Source organism: Seriola lalandi, unplaced genomic scaffold (genome assembly GCF_002814215.2).
Source record: "Seriola lalandi dorsalis isolate HSWRI2012SDOR001 ecotype SW California unplaced genomic scaffold, Sedor1 jcf7180002054476, whole genome shotgun sequence".
NCBI classification, from domain to species: domain Eukaryota; kingdom Metazoa; phylum Chordata; class Actinopteri; order Carangiformes; family Carangidae; genus Seriola; species Seriola lalandi.
The window spans coordinates 1604473-1627924 of NW_019525029.1; positions in this window are offsets into that span (position 1 = coordinate 1604473).

The window sequence follows — 23452 nt, forward strand, 5'->3', positions numbered from 1 at the left end:
CCCCCCCCCCCCCCATGATATCAGAGCACCGCCTCGCACTCCCAAGATTTCCCAAGCGGCGTCGAGTCATTTCCAAACAGCTTCCTCCATCTTGCTGCTAATCAACAAAGTTAATTTGTTTCCCCATTTATTTTTATGAATCCTCAAGCTACCACACTTGGGTTTCTGCTGTTCCACAATATATTTCTCCAGCTAACTGGCAAAAGCTCTCTTCATTTATCAGATCCACACAGCCGGCTTATTACAAGAGTCCTCTTATCTGTCATATTTCCTTCCAGTAGCGCTGCAGTGGTTACAAATGGGACTTAGTCTATCTGGCTTGGAGCTGATGAGGGGGGAAATGAAATTATTGCGATTAGATCTGACCCATATGCTGGAGTGCTTGGAGTGTGTGTGTGTGCAGTGTTGGCAGAGGTAGTGCTACTTTATTGTGTTTGTGTGTCTCACACTGTGGTGGGTGGCAGTGGCTAGCAGCTAGATTAAGGCATTAGGCAGTGCTTGCACCAGTGAAGGTGGGTGATAATAAGCAACGGATCTTTCTCAGTCAGAAATATGAGGTAATGTTCAGCGCTTGAATTGCTCTCTTTCCCTCCATTCATCTACCTTCATTTCTCTTTTCCTGCCTATTTCATTCACTTTGTATTTGCTTTTCTCTCTGTCTTTCGGCGTCACCCAACACAAACACACACACACACACACACACACACACACACACACACACAAACTTTCTTGCTCTCTCTGTGAATAATTGAAGAGTTAGCCCCGGCCAAGGTTCAGCACTATCATCCAGCGTGCCGTGTGACTGCCAATCAGTTTACTCATCTACTCTTGTGGAGAAAACAAACAGGAGGGCACTGATGCAAGCCAATAGGCAGCACTCCAGATCCTGAAGCAACAGAATCAATAGTGGGCTGTTATCTGTAGCAATCCTAACACAATAAGAGAAATTAGATGGATAGTACATAGATGTAATAAATAGAAGCAGCTTTTTCTTACACACAAATAATTAAATGGACACACAAAGGTTCTCAAACAGCAATGATTAAGTATTAAAGAGAAAAAAAGAAATTGCTTTAAATTTAGGTTAAGACTCAAGGGATACTAATAGTTGTATTACATGTGCTTTTAGACTGAGCATCTGGTCTCACATTCATCCATATGTCAAAGCATCTTTGAACGTATGATGCTTTGCAATCTGCAGTTTTTCAGATGCAGTATACCTGTGTGACATTCTCACTCCCTGCACAATTAGCCAAGATAAATAAGAAGCTATAGGTTCCTTTTGATAAGTCAAACTAAGCCCACTTTGGCACTGTTTTAGTTATTAGTGATAAGTAATTGCATGACCATGATTTAAATCAGACAATGTGTTATTGGTCTCCGGAGGTTGGGTGGTTTCAAAGAGTCCTGTTTTAGTAAGCCAGGAAACAAGGAAAGACTTTTAACTGGTGAACATGTAACAACAACAACGCTATTGAGAATAATAAAAAAACCAAGGACAAAAGGAGATAAGATGTGTCATTATATAAGTGAAGTTGTATGCTATGTTGTACCTATATGGGGCGAACAATAAATGAAAAAACATGTATAAGAAAAAACAAAACAAAACAAAAAACAAGCATGAAAACTGAGAAGTAAAAAAGGAACACTTTACCCAAAAAGTGCTGCAAATCATCCACTTGCTCCTTTAGCCCACAATTAAAAGACACAGTCTTAGTCTCATTTGCAGTAACTGTTCATTGTCAGAGCAGCCAGTGACCGAGACACTAATCACAACTACAGGTCAATGAACAAGCAAAAGACCTGTTGTCAGTTCCAGTCACTGACTTACATAAAGGTCCTTCATAAGGCAAGTTTAAGGAATGTATTACTCTGGTGATAATTTAGGAGAAAGAAACACAATAACTATGCAAGTCACCAACTTTCATTGCATCAGAAACAACTTTTGAACACTCCATCAACAATGTCCACAACAACTTGCATTAGTCATCCCAGGCTAAGAAGGCTGAGTGACTGAAGCAACAAATGAAATATCAAATGAATAACTGCTTCCTCACCATCAGCTGATCAGCATCAGCTGATCAGCATCAGCTGACACGTCACCTGTCACATTACATGAAAATGGAGAGGCAGTCTTTCTAACATTAAAAATCCTTCGTAATGCAGTTGCTGCTGGTTGTACTTCATTTATCCCTGCTGCTACCGCTCTATACGCCCTGTCAGTTGATTACTCTCTCTGAGACCCCGGCTCGGTCTGTGTGTGATTCTGCTCCTTATATCAGGTTATATATAGTTTACATATTATATTTTATCATTTATTTGAGAGCACCCTCAGGATTGTCTTTGATTCAAGACAGGTACAATGTATGCAGAAGTAGCTATGTATCCTTTGATCTGGCTCTGCAGGAGAAATGCAAGAAAAACACACACATACACACCCACAGCAGTACACGTCTAGTTATGAGAGCCTGTATGTAACACATGCTGCTTAAGTTCTCCCAGACTAACCGCCCCATCCAGAAACACGTCTCTGCACTTCTAACCCCCAAACATCTTTTTCCACATTCACACGCGGCTTCACACCATAACACCTCCCTCCCCTGCCTCCCCTCAGAAAGATCAAGGCACTGCAGCACCAGTCAAGCTGTCACCATAAGGTGCCCTCTCCATACTTAGCAGAGCCCAATCAATAATTATTGGCTGGGAGGACACAAGGACGAATAATGAGCAACAGGCCCAGGGGACACAAACAAACAAACACACACACACACACACACACACACACACACACACACACACACACACACACACACACACACACACCCTTGTTTAACTATATTCATGGGGAGTCGTCATTGACATAATGCATTCCTGAGCCCTTCAACCATCCCAACTGAATGCCTAACCCTGACCTAAACCTGATGCTAACCTTAAAACCAAGTCTCCACTTTCAAACAGCCATTTAAACTTGTAGAGTCCCCACAAAGTTGTCGGACCCCACAAGTATAGTGGTCCCCACGAGTTTAGTAAAATAAGGCCATACACACACACACACATAAATGATAATCAGTTTTTTTCTCCTTGAAGTTGATGTGTTGTTCTCCACTGAATATTTCAAAGGCGCTTTATAGCTCCACCCTCTCACCCCTACATGCACACTGATGTGTCGGCGTATATCTATGACCCCTCCAATGCGCACTCACACACGCACACACACACGCACACACACACACACGCACAGAGAGAGAAAAAAAACAGAGAGAGAGAGCAATGTCTTTGGCTTCTGAACTGCACATTGAATATACACTGAAACAGAACCAAGTCTTGAGTCATCAGTCCAGTTTTACTGCATAAAATAGGTAATAACCAACAATCAGGCAACTCAAAATATTTTATAGTGATAATCATATAAGTCTTTCAAAAAGCCTGCAGGATGAAGTAACAGGCTGTTAGCTTCAAAAATGTTGTTTAAAGCAATTACTAATTGTCAAATACTCTCTGGCTTCAGTTTCTCCAATGTGTCAATTTGCCGCTTTTTCTGTTTTATTTTCTGTTTTATTTTATTTAATTTATTTCATTATAAACTGTAAAGTCATTTGATGGGTTGTGTGTTGGGTTGTGAGAGCTTGTGAAGGACATTTGTCACAAGTTTCTGATATTTTTAGATGAAAAAAAAAAAGATTAATCATGAAAATAAAAGACAATAATTGATACTGGAAATAATTGCTGCAGGCCTAATTCGATTCTATTCTATTCACCTTTAAAAGCAACATGAGGTACCAGTAGAGAAAAAGTATAATATTTGAAATACATGTATGTACTGCAATTGAATAAAGCCTGTTTCTAAAGCGTTTTTAGCTGCAGCATTTATTCCTGTCTTTATTCAAAATGTCATGTACACCAGAACAAGTCCACTGCTTGTTCAACGACTCACAGAACATAAGTGGGAATTGGATTCCTGTGCCTGATTGTTCCCATATATTATTTCAATGTAATGGCCCTAATGCAAGTAGCTCAATGCTGCCCTTCCTGCTCATTTCATTAGCATCAAGTCCTTGGACAAGGCTAGCCAGGGTCTTTCAAACGCAGCTTGTTTCTACAATAATGGGCTGCGAGGCATGTATGCAGTGAACAAAGAAAAACATTAATATTTGAAACCATTTTGAAAACCATTAGGCTTCCTACGTGCATGTGTGTTCCATTCTGACCAGTAAGTAGTAAGAGGTTAGTCAAGTGTTTGTACCAAAAATCCTTGATGCAGAGGGAAGGTCACGTCCGTAGGTCTTTGTGTCTGTGTGTCCGTGTGAATCTTTAAGTTTCAGTTGGTCCAATGCATCTTTAGTCTTAATTTGATACACAGGCTGCCTGTTTCGATTTGTGTGTGTGACTTTCTTTCTGAAAATTTGGGTTTATGTAAATGTGTGTGCCCACTGTCATGCTTCTCTGTGTGTTTGCGTGTGTGTGTGTGTGTGTGTGTGTGTGTGTGTGTGTGTGTGTGTATGCGCTCAGCAAAGCAGATTAGTGTTTCTTGGCCTCTAAGTGAGCACATCTGCAGTGAAGGCTTGACATCTGGATCTCACATTTTCTCCCACCACCACTGCTCCCACTGAAAATGAGCGCTGGAGAGAAAAGAAGAGAGGAGGCAAGAGAGAGAGAGAGAGAGAGAGAGAGGAGTTACTCCACCAGAGGTTTGCTTTCTAAGACCACTTTTACACCTTTAAGCTCGTCTTTTCATTTCCTCCATTCTTAAATCACTGCCTTTCATACACACTTTATTGTTCATATTCAAATCTTTGTGCTATCATATAACCATGCAAGTTTCTTTTATCATAACTTCAAAATTTGTAAAATTCAGTTGACCGACCATCCCATAAAATTTTATAAGATACAACTAATATTGTTGACAACAACAATCAATTTCTTAGCTGTTATTGAGCTTTGGATCATACCACATGGCCTTCATCTGCAAATTGAGTTGTCACAAAAGTGCAGATGTTAAAATGTTTCTGAGCACGTTAAGTTGATTTCTGAGTGACCTTGGAAACAGTGGTTGACAGAAACAATCTCACTTCAAGGTCCATTGAGTAGCTATTATGGAACGTTCAGTTATATCACATGGTCTGCTAAAGGAGACTGATATTTTTCTCAGTAATGTTTTGGTTGTGCTTGAAAATATGGAAAGTTAGTTTTAGTGATTATTATTGATTTATTGATCTGTGTAAACACTATGTGAAACTAACAATCTACACCCAAACCACTGCATCTCCACCACAAACCCTAAACTGAATTGTTTATTAAGGGTCTGGTTATTATGAGGGGCAAATTTTATTCCATAGATGAGAGGTGAGTCACTGATTAATGTTGATGTGAGGAAATTCTTGTCCCCACAACATAATAAATACATATAATACACACACACTCATGCACACAGTCCAGCTTAGATGGCAGCCTTTCAGCTGGGCTGATTTAGCGGTCACAGAGTCAAGCTCTCTGTGCTCTGGGACAGACAGTTGGTCATAGAGCCCATCCAAGACCCATTTAGCCCTCTCACCCAAAACAGATGTCAGAACACACACAAACACACACACACACACACACACACACACACACACCCACACACACAGTTTGACCTCGCAGCAACATGATATGCCTACTTTATTTTATATACAGGAAACCAGTATTTCACACACATTACCACGTCAGTTTTAGAACAAAGTTTAAAGATTCTTTTGGAATACCATAGCTCAGTTACTTGCATTAAAAAAAACTTTTTTTTAACATTTTGTATTAATAGCATTGTATGAGCAATGTTCTCTATTACTCAACTTTTTATTTCAGAGTTTGTGGTGTAAAAATATCTCTGCTCTGCTGATATTTGTTGTTACTGCCTCGAGTCTGGAAAAAGAGTAATGAAAAAAACTTGACATTTGGAGAAAGTCAGAAGTGTTAAGTAAAGTTTAACTTAACTTTGACTCTGGCTGAAAAAATTCTGAAGGGCATAAGATTCTCTGTCTTCCTCCTTTCTCTCTTTCTCTCTCTTCACTTTCCTTTGATCATGATACAAGTATATTCACTTCAAAAACTCCCCAGGCCTTCTCTCCCTCCCATTCACACGCCCCCCTTCCCCTCCTCTATTTCTGTCTTGCCACCATCTATTAGATGACAAGGGACCAGTTCAGAGGCCGTATCAAAGCCCATCTGGGTTTGAAGTCTGTCTTTCTCTGCCTTCCAGCCACCCTCTGGAGTCAGTGTACAGCCGTCCATGACCAGCTCAGCGCGTGTTGCTCCCAGTCCCCTTGACTTAGGAGGATTTCTGGGACTGCGAAAGCCTCGAGGTGGGTGGTTAGGTAGAGCATGACCCGACTCCATGCTGGTCAACTTCATTATAAGGCTGCTTATGGCAAAACAAGACTAGGTCAAAACCTAGTATATGGCTGGACCACGTCATATTTGAATTCTGTCTGATGTCAGCCGGTTTCAGCTCTTTATGTGTTTGCTTCTCTCATATATTCAGTATTTTAACACAGCCGAACAAATCTGTTATCATTTACGTGTGTTTCTGTTTCTGTCATCAGACAATGGAACAGTAATAGTAATGTATCAACATAATGTACAACACATAGTGAACTGTCACCATCGCCTTTGTAATCCATGGGATTTTCATATAAAAACAGACAGTACATGTCTTATCTGAGACCCAACCACTGTGATACATAATGGCTTTCCAGCAGAGGATTTAACTTATACAGGTGAGTCTCATTGCTTTCATGTGTGAGCATAGGTGTGTGCTTATATGCACATCTGTAATGTCAACCCTTCACTTATTCATAGAGCTTTCTGAGCCATGATTTAACATCAAAATGGATTGGATTGTGGATCGGTTTTGACAAATCTCCTCAAATGGGGGGAAAGCAGCTGTGAGTCTATGAGGCAGAAAAAGCCCAGAATGGCAATGTTTTCCATGTGGGAAGCAGACATTCAGGAGAGTGCGTGCACACACACACACACACACACACACACACACACACACACTCAGGCACGCTAACTATATACATATATCTCACAGCCTTTACACTATATTCATTCCTGTCATCCTCCTCATATCCAATCACCAATCATTATCTGCAACCTTTAGAGAATCACAAAAAATATAGTAGAAAATGTCTAGATTTTTTCAACATCATAATCATATAGTTGGAAGTTGTCGTCAATTAGACAGTATCACCGTAATGTCTGGTTGTTGTCTCTGTAACATAAAAGAAAAAAAAGTCACTCCCATTTTTGTTTTTAATGTTTGTCACAATTCCTTAGGCACACAAACTTCCCTTTTACTTGAAAATCAACGTCAAATCTTTCCTTGCAATCCCTGCATGAATTCTTTTTACAGCAGCATTATAGGAATTATGGGATGGAGTCACAGTATGTCTTCCTCCATGCACACACTGACACTTTCTCCCATAACTGCCGACCACACTTTACAGTCTAATGTGACACCATCACAATACCCCTCGTCTTCTCCCCCTGAGCTAACGCACACATCATACACTTAATAAAATATTAACTAGATGCGTCTATTAGCGCTGCCAGCCCCTCTGAAATATAGGTGATGGATTTACAGTTTCACATAACTGCTCCAGTGAGAGGTCTTTGGTGGGTTTTTTCCGCAGCAGCCGCTCTGTGACCCTCCTCCAGCTTTTTAAAGTACAGCTGCATCTGAGGGAGACGGGAGGCATGGAGCCCACACTGACCCCCCCTCCCTCACTCTTTCGCATAAAGCCCCTCTGCTGTGTCCAAAGTCCTCACCTAAGGTGGCACTCAGGCTGGATCGCAATAATAGTGAAATATGCCCAAGTAGTAGAAGTAGTAGTATTCAACCTTTTTTTTTTTTTTTTTTTTTTTTTTTTAAAAACACACCTCAAGTCGTCTTTAAGCATTCTTATATGGAGTTCTTATATGGAGTGTGGTGTCTTTATTCCTTATGTGCTCTTTGCCTTTCTTGTCACATTCATATCATTCCACTGAGTTTGACAGAATGATTGTTAGCCTCGTATTTACACACAAACTCATGACCTCTGTCAGCGTGGGGAGAAATGCCAAAAGAAGACAGATGTCTGCTTTTGTGGAAATGACACAGAACAGCTACTTTCTCCTCATACCTATTCCCTTTTAAGGCCCTGGTGGCTGCGAGTAGCTCGGCTCCATATAAATTCAGTCGACCCCACCTCCATTCTTGGTCCTGTTCTCAACCCGGGGTTCCTGGCAACATCCTTAGTGATGACAAGACCATTCCTAGTTGGCTGGCAAGTGGTGGATGGTGTGAGTGTAACTGATCATAGGCATCTGTGACAAGAATAGTGCGGCGTGCCAGAGAAGCTGTAAAAGCAGCAGAAAACTGCAAACGGAGGCTCACCTTTAAACAAATCCAAATCCTCATTCGTCTCCGAGCTTCACCACTGAATCAATGCGCTATTTAAAAGAGAGGCTTTTTTTTTTTTTTTTGATGGATAGTTTTAACAACCTTAACATGAACTCCTGGTAGAAATGAACTGCACAGTAAGGGCATACAGTGAAGTGAAAAATGTTCAGCTACTTCAAGTTGAGAATCCACAGAGGAGCAATGCATGAACTTAACCACACATTACCTCATTCAAAAGACTTAACTGCAAGTGATCATAGATAAGCATGCAGCCAGTTCTGCAACACAACGTCTGTGAGACCTTTGAGTTGCCCGAGTGATCACAGTGGCTCTAAGATGTGGGAGTTACTTGTCAAATCAGACAGGTAGATAGGATGCTGACAGGCAGCAAGGTAAAGACGCAGGGGAGCACAGACCAGCAATTAACGCAGATTGATTTAGGTTGAGGAGCCACCCACGTCCATCTTGGCAGAAGCAAAGTCGGGGCCAGCAGCTGTGAGAAGCACCAGGTTAATTAGCGGTGTGTAGATCTGTTCGACTGTGTGTGCTGTGTGCTAATATAACTCTCCTCTCCCTTGTGGAGTGTATATGACCAGATGTGTGCTTAATCACACACATTACTAATGCCATCCCCCTGCAGACCCAACCCCCTCCCCCAAGGGCTCACATACATGAAAACACACACACACACACACACACACACACACATACATACATACATACACCTACACACACACACACACACACACACACACACAGAGAAAAAAGTATCATCATTGGCAAACAGCTGGCTCCATAATACTGCTCCACCATTGGTTGATTAGATGTCAGAAATGGCCTGGATGTGCAGAGAGAGGGAGAGAGAGATGAGACACAAACACACACCAAGCCTATAATCACAGATGTGTGCAGAAGTGCGTGTGTGCATGTGTGTTCATCATTCTGACTCTCTTTCTCTCTGCAATGCCTGACTTCTTATCCTTGGCAATTAAAAGGTACCAATTGTGGTTGTCATTAATCAGCATGTCTGCGTGGCAGTCTCCAATTCATATCTGTCAAATGCAATGGGCAGAAAGTAATAGGTCACCAATTATACACAGGGAGCCTTGTAAGGCTTTGGGGACAGTAGGTTTAAACAGAGCACACACTGAGTCCCATGGAAACACGGCCGAACAGACAAGAACATACACACGCGCAAGAAACACACGCAAAAAGACACACGTCACCAAGGAGCCACACACCTTCTATTTCTCCCCAGCGAGAGGTTTGACAGGACCTGAGGTGAGGAGAAGAGGGGAGAGGGAGGAGGCAGGGGGAGGGGGAGCGAGCGAGGAGAGGGGAGAGAGAGAGAGAGAGGGAGAGCGAATATTCCAAGTCCTTTGACAACAGAGCGGCAAAAATGAAACAAGATGTTTTCCCTCAACAGCCAAGCTCTGAGTGAAGTTTCAGCAGCTGTTGAACTGGAGCCCCATAAGAAAAGAAGCCACAAGGGAAAGCATCACCGTTCTTCTGAAACCCCACTCCTCATTCAGTTCAGTGATAACCGCTTACGGAAAAATTCTTCACCCAGACAAGAACAGAAATTGACATCCTCAGTCAAATGATTGTCAAGGGCATCTCAGGGACAAATACAGGCAAAAAAAAATAAAACATTTGGTTCGATTATTTGAGATCTCGTGAATGAATAAGTAAAAAACGTGACTTCTTTAAACTGATGACATGTTTTGTTTTTGGATCACAAGTAAAACCATGTAAGTAAGGCATGTAGAACACACACTCACACACACGCACACATACAGTACAACACACTCTGATGTGATGCAACTCCCACATATGCGTTGAATTCAGCATGTGGGACGGAGAGCCGAATGATATAATTGCCACCAGATGTAACGGCCTGTCGAGCAGCAAGTTCTGGTTTCTAAATAAACAGGCTTTTATGACTCATAGTCTCATAGTGGTGACGGAGCTCCGGTTTCCCCTGTTGAAACACAAATAAATAATCAAGCGCACCCCCTCAACGTTCCACCATTACCATTTTGTTCTTGGCGAGCCGTCTACGGGAGTGTATGGTTCATATTAGCCTGGGAGGGAAGAGTGAAATGTTCAGCCTTTTTCAATATGGATCTGTGTATTGTTTTCTTTTTTCTTTTTTTTTGGCATAATCTTGCAAACATACAAACACAAAGAACACACACACACAATCAACACATCAACCTCAACAATATAAGGTTTTTGCTGTATTCAGTTTTTTTCTACACTTTGTCTTTTAACACACACCTACAAAACAAACTATTTATTGTTTTATAAAATCCATTTTGCTACATAAGTTAAGGAATACATTTTGCCGTTTAGTTGAAAATGCAATAAAAATAAAAAATGCACACACTCACACAAAAATACAAATGATAAAGAGATTCAAACATGTACTCAAAAGCGCAGACACTTGAAAAGCCAATTCAACATTTTGAAATATAAGGTTATCGGCTCCCTCACTGAGAGTTGGATTAGACGATTGATACGACTCTCGACATGTGTCCGGTAAATATGAACATATAGCCAGCAGCTGCTTAGCTTAGCTTAGCTTAGCATAAAGACTGGAATCTGGGGGAAACAGCTAGCCTAGCCCTGCCTAACCAAAGGCAACCACCTCAAAAACCAAAGTGTAGAAACGACACCGTAATTTTATGGCAAATTATGGGCTGGACTATTTTGTGGATGGGTCCAATACCTGGAATCATCTCTGTGATGTTGCAAAACAACCAGTAGAGACTCCAGGAAGTCACACCTCCATGTTGAACGGGTTCCATTACTATGAGATGTATGTAGCACATGAAATCACTGTCTGTCCTCATTTACAGTAACACAACTGGCTGTCAATTTATTATAACATTCATACTGTTAAGCAAACGCCAGTCCTTCCTTTTCACCCTCCCCTCTCATCGCATATACAATTATCCACTCAGTGTGCTGGGACCGGTGTCAAACCTGCAGTACCCAGGACGTTGCGCACACATTAGCCCGTGTGTTAGCAGTCAGTCCTTTTGAGGTCCAGAATGAATGCTGGGGTCCTTTTCCGTCTCCACGTGCCAGCGGGTAGAATTTTAATAATTGACGGCCAAATTACAGAGATTCTGCAGAAATCAGACAGGTTAATAGCCTGCGTAGAAGACAGGAGAAAATGTGTGTGTGCGTGTTGGAAAAAGTATAAGTGCACAATATGTGTGTGAAAGAGTGAAGAAACAAACGATACATCTACTGTGTATATGCTTTATTTTTTATGCCATAACCTCTACTCCTTCTCTCCATTTAAAGAGAAAGAGCCGCGTCCCTTGATCTTGCTAATTGTGAGAGGTTAGTCATGCATTAAACTGATGAGCTGTGTGGGGGAGCCATTTACCATTAATGCCTCGATGCATCTTAATGGGGAGATAAATTCTAATAAAGCAGTGGCACAAACATACAGAACGGAGATGTGAAGATGTATTTTACATCAGGGGAGAAACTAGGTCCAGTAAGAAATGAACCGTAGGGTCTGTGAGGGCGGCTTGAGTGCACATTTTCTTTTTCAACAATACACACCAGTAACACACACTGTCATCCAACTTCTGCTCAGTACAAACATCCTCCAGTTGGCCACTCAACTCCACAGCACCAATATCCATCTATTTGCCTTTCTTGTGTATCTTGACATACAATTCACGCGCATGTGCACGCGCACGCACACGCACACACACACACACACACACACACACACACACACAAATATCTCCTTTATCCTTGCGGTTTTCATCATCATTCTCTTCAAATGTGAGAGAGAACATAAACTACACAAAAAGAGGACGAATATTAGTCTGCCCCAGACTGGGAGGAAATCCAAACAAAATGATTTCTATGTTTTCCTCAAAAAGACACACAAAACACCTTTTCTCTGACCACAAAAGACTGTCATCATTATCAGTATTGACAGATTCCAAAACATGGCCGCAAAAAAAAAGAAAAAGAAAAAAAAAAAGAAACGATAGTCATATCTACTTTCTATGCATTGGGTGAAATCCACAACACTGAGGCAGCATTTTCTATGCATGAGTAACAGCCAGGAAGCAATCTTTACTGGTATTGTCGATGCGCAGTGCTCAAAGGAGAGGAAATCGTTCAGAGTGAGTTGAGACTGAAAAACAAGGTGTTGAAAATAAGTCCAAGCAACTTCAAGAGTTGGAAACAACAACAGTTAGACTGGAGCAACAGGCATTACACTGTTTGTATTAATTGATATGTTGGTGTGACCTAATAAAAAAAAGTTGTGGGAGATACATTCTTACATCATATACTTTATTTCTTTTTGTGCTTATAGAGAAGACGTGTCCTTTGCAACTGGCTACCCTGTTTTTTTTTTCCTTGCTTGTAAATTGCTTGTAAATTGCTTCATTTTAGCCTTTTGACTGTAAAATGAAACATCTCAAATGATTTGCCTCTTCATGAAAAAAGCTTGGTTTTGATTCTGACACATGCAATCACATTAGGAGTGCACTACTTTCCACCTGTTCAGTCCCTATTCAAGCCTGTCAATTTGGCAAATTTCAAAAGCCTGTTGATTTCAGCATCAGCAACATTTTCCCACTAAAACTGCCACTTATCCATCAAGCAGAGCTACAAAGTGGTAAAAAAAAAAAAAAAAAAACATACAGAAAAATTCACATTCGCACTCACAAACTGCAGATCATTGCTTGTATAAAAGAACCAACCACAACTGACAGAGTGTTAAAGAAACGAACAAGGACATGATGTAAAAAGAGTGCCAGTGATGGAACTCAGTTTTTCCCTCAACTGTATCGAGCCACTTATTCATCAATATCTTCTTTTCTTAAAGTCAAGGCAATCTTTTCAATTTAAGTTGTCCTGTGCGCTTTGTGGAACAAAAAACATGTTATTCAGAGCTCAAATGATGAAAGAATGTGAATCACTATTGGCGTTTTGAAATGAAATGGACTGTCCATTTCGTTTCAGAAAAATAACAAAACAGAAAATAAGAAATGGTTTGTAAACATCGATTTGTTCGTCACCGCACAAAAACTGTAAATCTGTTGGCGCTACTAGACAGGGACACACAGTCCTCCAACATTTTTTATTGTCATTAACTCAAGTTCATGCATAAACTACTGTGCAAAAAACACACAATTGATATCACACGTATTTGGTTTCTGTTGACCTCTTTAATTATGGTTAATGTGTAACACGGTGGGTGGATTGATTAGCAACGACACCTCACAGCGAGACACTCCTGAGTTTAAATCAACTGTTTGGCCACAGCTTTTCTATGTGGACTCTGTATGTACCCAACCTATTGCTAAATGCTCGCTGTGATTGACTACTACCCTTTCCAACCAGGGGTAAAGATAATGGATGGAAAATTAAAGGTGAAGAAATTTCCTCAAGGTGTTACTGAGGTATCGTGTTCACCAGAATGGGACAAACAGACGAACAACCCGAAAACTTAACGCCTCCGGCTCTGGCTGTCGCCGGCGTGGAGGCATGAATAAAAAGAGTTTGAACCAGTGAGATCAGGTTCAGGACACAAACACGATGGAGCTGGAGTGGGGCGACTGTGTGACTGTGTAAGCGAAAGAGGAAGGAGTGGGTGCGCAGAGAAACATGCTGCAGTTCATCAGACAGTCAGCGGTGGAGTTCCTGTACACACAACTGCAACCTGTGGAACAGCTGTGTCCTCACTACCTCCTGCATGATCGCTTTAACCTTCCCGTCCCTTCATCCCTCTCTTCCCCACCTTCAATATCTTCTTACCTTCCCGTCCTCCCTGCCTCCCCTCCTGTCCTCTCTCTGATTCACAAACAGGACAACAGCTGGAAGCGGATTGCTTCATCCAGGCTTGGCTAGCCACCAACTTTCTCTCTCTGCTATTTTAAGCACCTACCTCCTTTTCTCTGTTTTTCTCTCTCAATTTAGTAGAAAGCATAACAGACACTGACAGATGTTGAATCCCCGCTTTACTCCTTATCCCCTTCTCTCTGTTTGACTCTCTCCTTTCCCCTTGCTCTCAGTTTTATTGGTGAAAATTTGTGCAACAGCCATTGACACAGATGTTGAATGTTGTTCGCAGGACCCAATTCTCTCTCCTCCTTTCACTCTCTCTCTCTCTCTCTCTCTCTCTGTCTGCACCTGTGCAGACTCGGTGCCAAGCTCCTGTTGAGTCTAAATGGGAGGTCCAAACAGTCCTGGAGCTTAGCTCATGAAAGCAAATCTCCCATTATTATACACTGTATTATGGGCTGTCACTGGGGCGGTCCTGTTTGGAGAGCCACCAGAAACTAAATGATGCGAGAGAGTGAATGTGAATGCGAAACCATGTAAATACCCACATGTGCGTGTGTATACTTACATACATACACAGATGCACAGACACGGTTGACTGTATAACTCCGACCTGCAATTATGTATAATAGACATCTGTTTGAATGAATAAAGCTTCCTATTCTCCATAAATGCTCATTGTCTGAAGTTTAATAAAAGCTCATAGAGTTATTCGGGAGCTGTGGATGTCATCCACCATTATATCTGACCCAATCTCTTTGTGGCTATTTTCTCCTTATTGCTCTATTGTTTTTAATAATCAAAACATAAAATGAATGAATCTACTTATTGAAGTTGAATGCCCCCATGACCTTTCATCTCCTCTACTGAGATATTTTAAGCTTCCTGAAAACACTCGATGTCAGAATCAACTACAAACACCTTCACCGTCACAGGCAAAATGAGTTTCAGGTGTTCAACACAACGTTTTTTTTAGGACACTGATGCGCAGCTGTGCCTGTTTTAGCTGGAAGGAATCTGTTGTTGCTCCTCTTTTTCCTCTCTGACCAATGAATGCATCATCTTTGCTTTTTGTGATTTTTTTTTTCTCAAGAACTTGGTGGGGTTTTCAAAATAAAGTGTGTGCGATAGGTTTAACATTACTATGTGTTCGTCAAATTTAACTGGACATTTTAGGATAATGACACTCGATACGTCAATGAAAACTCTATGTAAATCCATTTAAAGGTGCTATATGTAAGTTTTTTATCACTAAATAGCAATTGTTAGCATTTACAGCTGTTTATTTTCCAGTCTAGAAGTAGTTCACCATCAAACTTCATTCATTTACTTGCCAACATCTGTCTCCAGCTGTGGAAAGCAACGCCAATGTTGACTCTTGTTTTGATTCTTTTTCTATCACTTCTTTTCTTCTACTGAAGTTAGCATGCTAACCAGCTAGCCCTGGTTTGACTGGCCCGTGTCATCACCTCCCGATAGCGAGTCACTGTAGCTGGTTGCTTTTATTTATGGTGTACATACAGTACCCTGTTACATAGATTATTACAGATTTGTATTTATAATATTCTGTATATATTGTGTATGAATGGTTGATGGTTGCCATTGCCTCCTAGATGTAGTGGTTGTGTCATATGTCAAACTCTAAAATAAACAATAGCTGAAAGCTGAAAAGAAAATCAGCCATAGAGAATATGAGCGCAGGTGGGAGGGGATGGTACAAGTTGAGGATGAGAATGAGCAGAAATGTAATGTGAGTGAGTGAGTGAGTGAGTGAGTGAGTGAGTGAGTGAGTGAGTGTGTGTGTGTGTAGACCGAGGGAGAGGAGATTGGGGGGGGCAGGATGGAGAGGAGCGAGATAGCTGAAAATGAGTGTGAAACAGATCGGAGGCTGTGTGCAGAAGCAGCAGATGGACTGGGGAGCAGCAGAGCGAGGCGGAGGAACACAGCCTTTGTTCTCCCTGCTGTCTGTCTGCCTCCGTGTTTTTGTCTGTCTACCTACCTTTCTGTCTGCCTGCCTGTCGGTTTGTTTGGAAATGTTTGAACACTCACCAATTCGCTCCTGCTCTCCTCATGTCCTTTCTTCTCTCCTTTCCCTCCTCTCTCACTTACTCAAACTCGCCAACTATCCCATCTCTGGTCTTCGTCTCTCTCCTGGTCGCTGCTTCTTTCTCCTGTCTTCAGGTCTTACCAGTCTATTTTCCTTTTTTCTACTAATTCCATTCATCACCTTTCTCTTTTTAAAAAAAAAAAAAACTATTTTCCTCACTTTACCTCTATCTCACCTTCCCTCCATTCTCTCTTACTTTGCCCTCCAAGCTACCTTTTGTTTCGTGTTGCCTCTTTGTACATCAACAATTCCACTATCATCTATCCTTCTACTCCACAGCGTCCCTGGGGACCTTGTCGACCACCTATCCCTCTCTTTCTCTCTCCCTTTCCGTTCCCCTTCCTCTCACACAGCCCAGATGTTATGGCACATGCCATTACACCTCCATGCCATTACTGCTAATATCTCACTGGGGTGAAAGTAGGTACGTGGCAGAGCTCATCTGTGACATTTCCTCTCACAACACTGACATACACACTCACACTTGCGCACGTGCAGCGTAGATTGAACGGGCAGAGGAATCTTACACACTAAACCGTGCAAACTCACAATGTTTGGGTTTTATTTGAGGTTTTATTTGAGTCTTTTCCTCATCTAGTTTTGTATTGTAAGATAAAGATTTTAAAATTCATGTCAAACAATCTGTCTATCAGCAGACGATATAAATGTTTTGTTTGGGTTGTTTATGTTCATGTTCAATTTACAGTGAAAACGATGGTTATCCGACTCTGAGGCGGCAGATTCAAGCAAAAATGTTTTGATCATTGCTTGCACACTTAAAAAAAACAGATGTGTGTGTGTGTGTGTGTGTGTGATTTTGTGTGAGGCACCCTCCAAAGATCATCATAGTTCTCCTCACAGCAGAGGAGTGCAGTGCCATGCCGTGAACAAAGGATTAGGAGGAGACTGCGTGTGTGTTTGTGTGTGTGTGTGTCTGCACACATAACCCTATATCCTCGGGGCTGACTGCTGCCTAGCCTCTATTCTCTCACCATCCATCTCGTGCTGTGTGTGCATGTGAGTGTGTGTACACGCGTGCGCACTGATGCTATCATCATATTAACATAGATGACAATCTGGCGCGAAAGTGCTGATCAAAGATAAATTTCCCTCCCTGGCTCGCCTCCCGTTAATTACGCCATCTGTGTAGGAACGTAGCGTCCCGAGCGTGGGGGAGGCCGATCCGTCAAATGTTCCCACTCTCCGGCGCCGACAGGAATTCACCAGAGACTGATCGCCTCCAACCCTCAGATAGGTTACACACATGGCCACAAAGGGCACACACATTCAGTTCTTAGTAACATATAGTACACACACACACACACACACACACACACACACACACACACACACAAACAACACACACACACACACACACACACACCCCTCACTAAACTGTTATTGTGCTGTAAAACCTCAAACCCATCTCCCTCACGCACACACAAACACTGATGCACGCATACACACAGCACCCTCAGCTCACCTCTCACCACCAATCAAACACATTTCAGCACCTTTCATATAGCATTCGACTCAAGTCTCTTTGACATAATGCCATTTGGCTTGTGTCAAACACAGCTTTCAGAGAGCTTAAATCTTTAAGTTGCACTTGGCTTAGCTGGAAGCCGGCAGCAGAGCTCCAGCAGTTCATGTATATGAACTAAGAAAACTCCAGCTCCGTTATTGGGTCTTACCCGAGCGGCAACCTCCGAGGCTGAAAAATGAAGCCAACATGGAAGTACCAAAAACGGAACTTCTTCAAATGGCCGCTTGAGGCTGGCTCTAAAAAGTGAGTCAATCCCCATAGACTCTCATGTTAAAATGCTTAATTTTACAGCAGAAATGTGTGGGTGACATCACGCTGGCTGCATCCATCTTTATTTACAGTCTATGGTTGTACCACGGCAATTAGCAAAAGTTACACATAGAAATTAGATTCATGTACAACTAATCTGCAATGGCAAAAATATTTAGTAAGAAACAGGATACGCTTTTGATCAACATAAAGAGGAAATATACTGAATGTGTGCAGGAGCTGTGTTCTACCTGAGCAAAATGTTCACTGTGAACAAATGACAATACAAAATCCACACCTGCAACTAAACCCTAGTAAACCTTTTATGACAACACTTAGGCGACTCAAATCACTTTGTTGGGGCCAAGGAATTACATTTTACATTTTACATTTATTGAACTAAACTGTAATGTTAGCCTCAACATACAGTAACAGCACAACGGACAGGGGATACAAACCCCGGTCTCAAGCTTTTGTAGAGTTATTATTTAGTTATTATTACAATTATGCTTAGAATATAAGCAATGTAAACATCTTTGCATACACTCAGAATGGTATTATGGGTAACCTTGAGTTGCAGAGGCTTGTAGAGGAGCAGAACTTATATCATACAGCCTAACATACCTTAATGAAAAACAACAACATGTTTTTACATGCAAATATACATGTAACATTACCTTCATGCAGCCTTGGAAGAGATTATGGCTTCAAAGCTGGTGTTTCGTTTGTCCAGATATTTACTCTGACTCACTCCCTACAACTCGCAGCATGAGACCACATTAGTAGTACAGGAGCATTTTTGTGGGAGATGAATTTGGAATAATTTCAGTGGACTTGGTTGAAGATCTGGGTGAGGGTCGGTTGAGCCATAAAATACAACTATAGACGTGTGCTTCATTACATTCATTTGTATTCAACATGAGAGTAATCCTATCAGTGACTAACAAGGTAATTATATCACTGTCTACATGAGGGTAACATGGAACACCATTCCCAATAGGTTGGTTACTAAGTGCTTTAATTGACAGATATAATCTAGTGAACACAAAGCAACGTCAAAAAGAGGGTCATCCCCATAATGCGATATCAGACGGTCATCTCAGAGGCACAGATAAAACGCAGAGAACTAATTATTAGTCAGAACAAATCCTCCACCAGCATCAGTAAACACACAGTATAGCTGTGCCAAGATGAACTTCCTTCCTCCAGAGAAAGGGTGAAACAGAGAGGCAGAGAGGGATTGGTGCCCCGTGCCCCACGCTTGTGCCAGATGTGTGAGGTGTGCTTTATGAGGGAGCGCTTGGCACAAAGGGGTATGGAGACGGAGAGCCACACCCCATTAATCTCCTTCTTCTGGGATGCCACTATGCTTTAAGAGTCCTCCACCCCCCCCCCGTTCCTTTACCCTTCTATCCTCATCGCCTCCGCTCTCTCATCATTCCATCAATCCTCCCATCTGCTACGCTGTAAACCAAAGACTTTTTTATTCCTCTACACTTTTCTAAATGAAATCAGCTTCCATGCCTTCATTTGACTCACTCCATCACTTACTCATCCATCCATCCATCCATCACTTAATCTAATTTCGTTGTGGTTCCCCTCAGAATCTCTCATCTTTTCCTCATCCCCTCCTCCAGCGCTCCCACCAGTCAAATGAAGCGGTCACAGCTGTGCAGCCATTTGACCAGTGGGGAACCCTCAGGGCCTTCGAGGCCTTCAGACAAGGCCAAACATATCAGCATTTTAAATGTTATATTCAGTCCATCTTATTTATTTTAATAATTATTCTCTTCTTACTGTAATCTTAGCTTCATTTTCTATCAAGACTGCTTCAGAAATGAAAGGGCGATATGTAGTATTTATATCTTTATGCGTGTTGCTACGCTTTAAACTGGTCACCAGTGAGCAAGATGAAAAGAGTGAGCTGCTAGCTGCCGTGCAACTGGTAAAATGGATCCATCCCGTCTCATCCCGGGCTGGTGCCCCTGTAAGTGATACATCTTTGCTGATCGGAGCAGGAGACGATAAATACTCTATACTATTGCAGAGTCATCTAACCCGGGAGTGAAAGCTCATACTCTTTCAGATTGCTAACAGAAGATGTTAGCAGGCATTAGCAGGTTTTTTGACCAGTGTAAAATGGGTTATGGTTTTAACCTGTTATATTATAAAAAAAAAAAAAAATAGCAAAACAACAAAAATATTGGCCAAGTTACACGAGAAGGTGAGGAGTCACAGGGAAGTGGGGTGGAGGTCACACTGATCACACCATTACGATTATTGACTAAATCATTGATCAATAGTCTCTTTAGAAGAAAGAAGATGAAAGATTACGCTTAAGATTTAACCCATCAGTTGTTGTTTTGGTATCTTAGAGAGAACAAATAAGCACATACACACACCTCATTCTACGAGCACTAAAAGAACAATGCAGGTGTAGGTAAGTAGGTGCTGCGGACACTCTCCGTTTTTGATGTGCGGGAGTGTTTCCTTTGAATTCAGAGGTCAGATGAATCAAATTAACTTTAACTATCAAAGCAAAATAAACAAAACAACCGGTTTGCTTAAAACACAACTTCTTAAAGAATGTTTACATCTCCACTGAGTAATTAATTACCACATCTACCACCTACTGGTGTCCTTGGAGACATTATTGGACAACCAAACTTTAGTCGTTTATGCGCTGGGGCCTTTAAACATGAGCGATGTGCACTCTACTCCCTGCTGAAGCATGTGATTCACACAAGAATCAAGGTCATCATTAAAATTTCAAAGACTTCAAAGCAACACAGTCTTAAGTAGTGCTTAAATTGACCATTAAGAGAAAAAAAATTGAGTTCGCCATCTAAAAAATTCTCTTTCATCCCTTCAATCATTTTCATATGATAAACCTATTGAGGGAAGGTTTTGTGAGGAAAAGCCACGAAGCAAACACAACCAGAGTGCTCTGGGAAGCCAAAGTACATCAGGAGTGTAAGTTTTATTCACTGATGTGTTTTCAAAGTGAATGAGCAGTTCAGTTTCTATCAGTTGCATTTTCCACTTAACCCTAAAATTCCTTATCTGTTAAATGGGATATTTACGGCAAGTTCAATTCAATCCTTGCGGTTACTAAACATGTTAAGCTGAAGCTCTTCATGTGTTTGGGTTTTTAACTTTTGAGAGTCCTGGTGCATTCATGTGTTCGTGCTTACTTCTTCTGGTTGCATTTGTGTTTACGATTATGGTGCACTTTCAGGTCCCAGGCCCCACCGATGAGCGCCAGGCTCTCCCAAGATCCTCCTGGAGCTTTCCCAGATGGCCTGCAGAACTCCTACCCGTCTCTGGACTGGCATCGCTGCCAGGAACCACGCTCACTCGCAGGGCACGCAGACTGGGGACTTGGCACATCACTCTCTCCCAGGACAAAAGAGACAACTTTTGGAGGTCATCTGAGTGTTCTTGGACCAGCTGTACTTTTACCAAACGCTGGCTTTACATTTGTCAGTTTGAGAGATCTGGCAGGAGATGTTGCAAAATCTGGAAATGTACAGTTATATTTTCAGCATTTATTAAGTTACATTGTGCAACAGTAGAATAAGCTTACTGTCCCATATCATTAAACCAAGCCATGCCTGTAATGAAACCACTGGCCAGGACAGGAATGCAGACTATGGAGTTCCTCCAGGCTTGTACTGTTCTTACTATGGCATTTCAGGTCAGGGGAATCTAAACATTGTGTGGAGATTTAAACAGTAGCAATACGCTGAAATGCAGCAGTAGAGTAAATATTTGATACGGTATGCATTATATTATTTTAGAGCAGACAAAATCTAATTTTTCTGTTGAGGTTAAGTCTTTTAAACAAATACATTTAAGCATGACTACTAACCAGCTGCCATATGACTGAATGCACACTATTCTAAGTTTGAGGCAGCAAATCTGCAGCAAAGCAAGGTGACTTTCAATAATCACCTGTCTTGACTCCTGAATTTGCATGAACCCATTGTGCCTCCACAAACCATGCGATGTCTGTCTTTGGCAACTTTTTCAGTTGAGTTCTTTTTTTTTCTTTTTTTTTTTTATCACAACTCCAAATGTGGTGTCAGGAGAAAATGGGCAGAGATGAAGATAGGGAGCAGAATTAAATGATACGGAAATTAGAGTAGGCATAAATGACTCGGTGAGGGTGAAGGACGGAATAAATTGGATTGGACTGATTCTGGAGCCAGCAGATAAAATCCAGCAGGGATAAAAGAGGACCATCTATGGTGTCACATGGAGCAAGATGTGTGTATGTGTGTGTGTGTGTGTGTGTGTGTGTGTACACCAAAATTCATTCATTTGTTCATTATTAATAGATTATGCCTCTTTCTCTCTCTCTGTCCCTCTGTCTGTCTTGACTCTCGCACACACACACACACACACACACACACACACACACACACACACACACACACACACACACACACACACAGGCATAGGAGAAATGTGTATGTATCTTGGCATGATGGCGAACTTGCTGTCCTGGATACTTTTCCTGTTGTTGTTTTCCTGCTGGGGTGAAGTTTTGAACACTGTGCATGCATTGCTGTGTGTGTTTGTGTGTGTGTGTGTGTGCTCCTGGTAGTGGTGGTGGTAGTGGGGTTAAGTGGGGATGTTGCACGATGTGTTGCTGTGATAAAAGGCAACTCCTGCATGATGCCATCTCTGGGAACCTGACTGCCCAACCATCACGTCCTCCAGCTGGAGAGGTTGGAGTCTCAAACCAGGCTTGTTCCCTGTTGCACCTGTTAGCCACTATCCACCATTTTTCTTTGTGTGTGTGTGTGTGTGTGTGTGTGTGTGTGTGTGTGTGTCCCCTCCCTGGAAGTTGTGTTTATCTGCACGGCACAACATGCGAAAAGAGTGAGAAGAAAATGGGTGAGAAGGAAAAAAAACTGAACGTTAGGAGGGAATATGATAGGAGGAGCCAAAGGAAGACGAGAAAATATGTTTGTGTGTGTGTGTGTGTGTGTGTGTGGATGGGACACACAACAAAAAAAGAGAATGAAAAAGAGTCAGAGAAGGTTCCAGACCAAGAAGGCTACTGGAAGAGCATCCAGGGACACACTCAAAGGCAAGCCCTGAGGGGAGTAGAGAGAGGGAGGAAGACAGAGAGTGCATGAGGGGGTGAATAATCCTTTTCCCCCAGGGGACTTATAGAGCTCCTGACCACAGACAAAGACAATCAGACATTCAACTGTTGATAGAGAGAGAGAGTGTGTCCTCTCGCTGCCCCATGCATGTGCCAGATGTGTGGTCAGAGTCAGAGCAGGAGCAACAG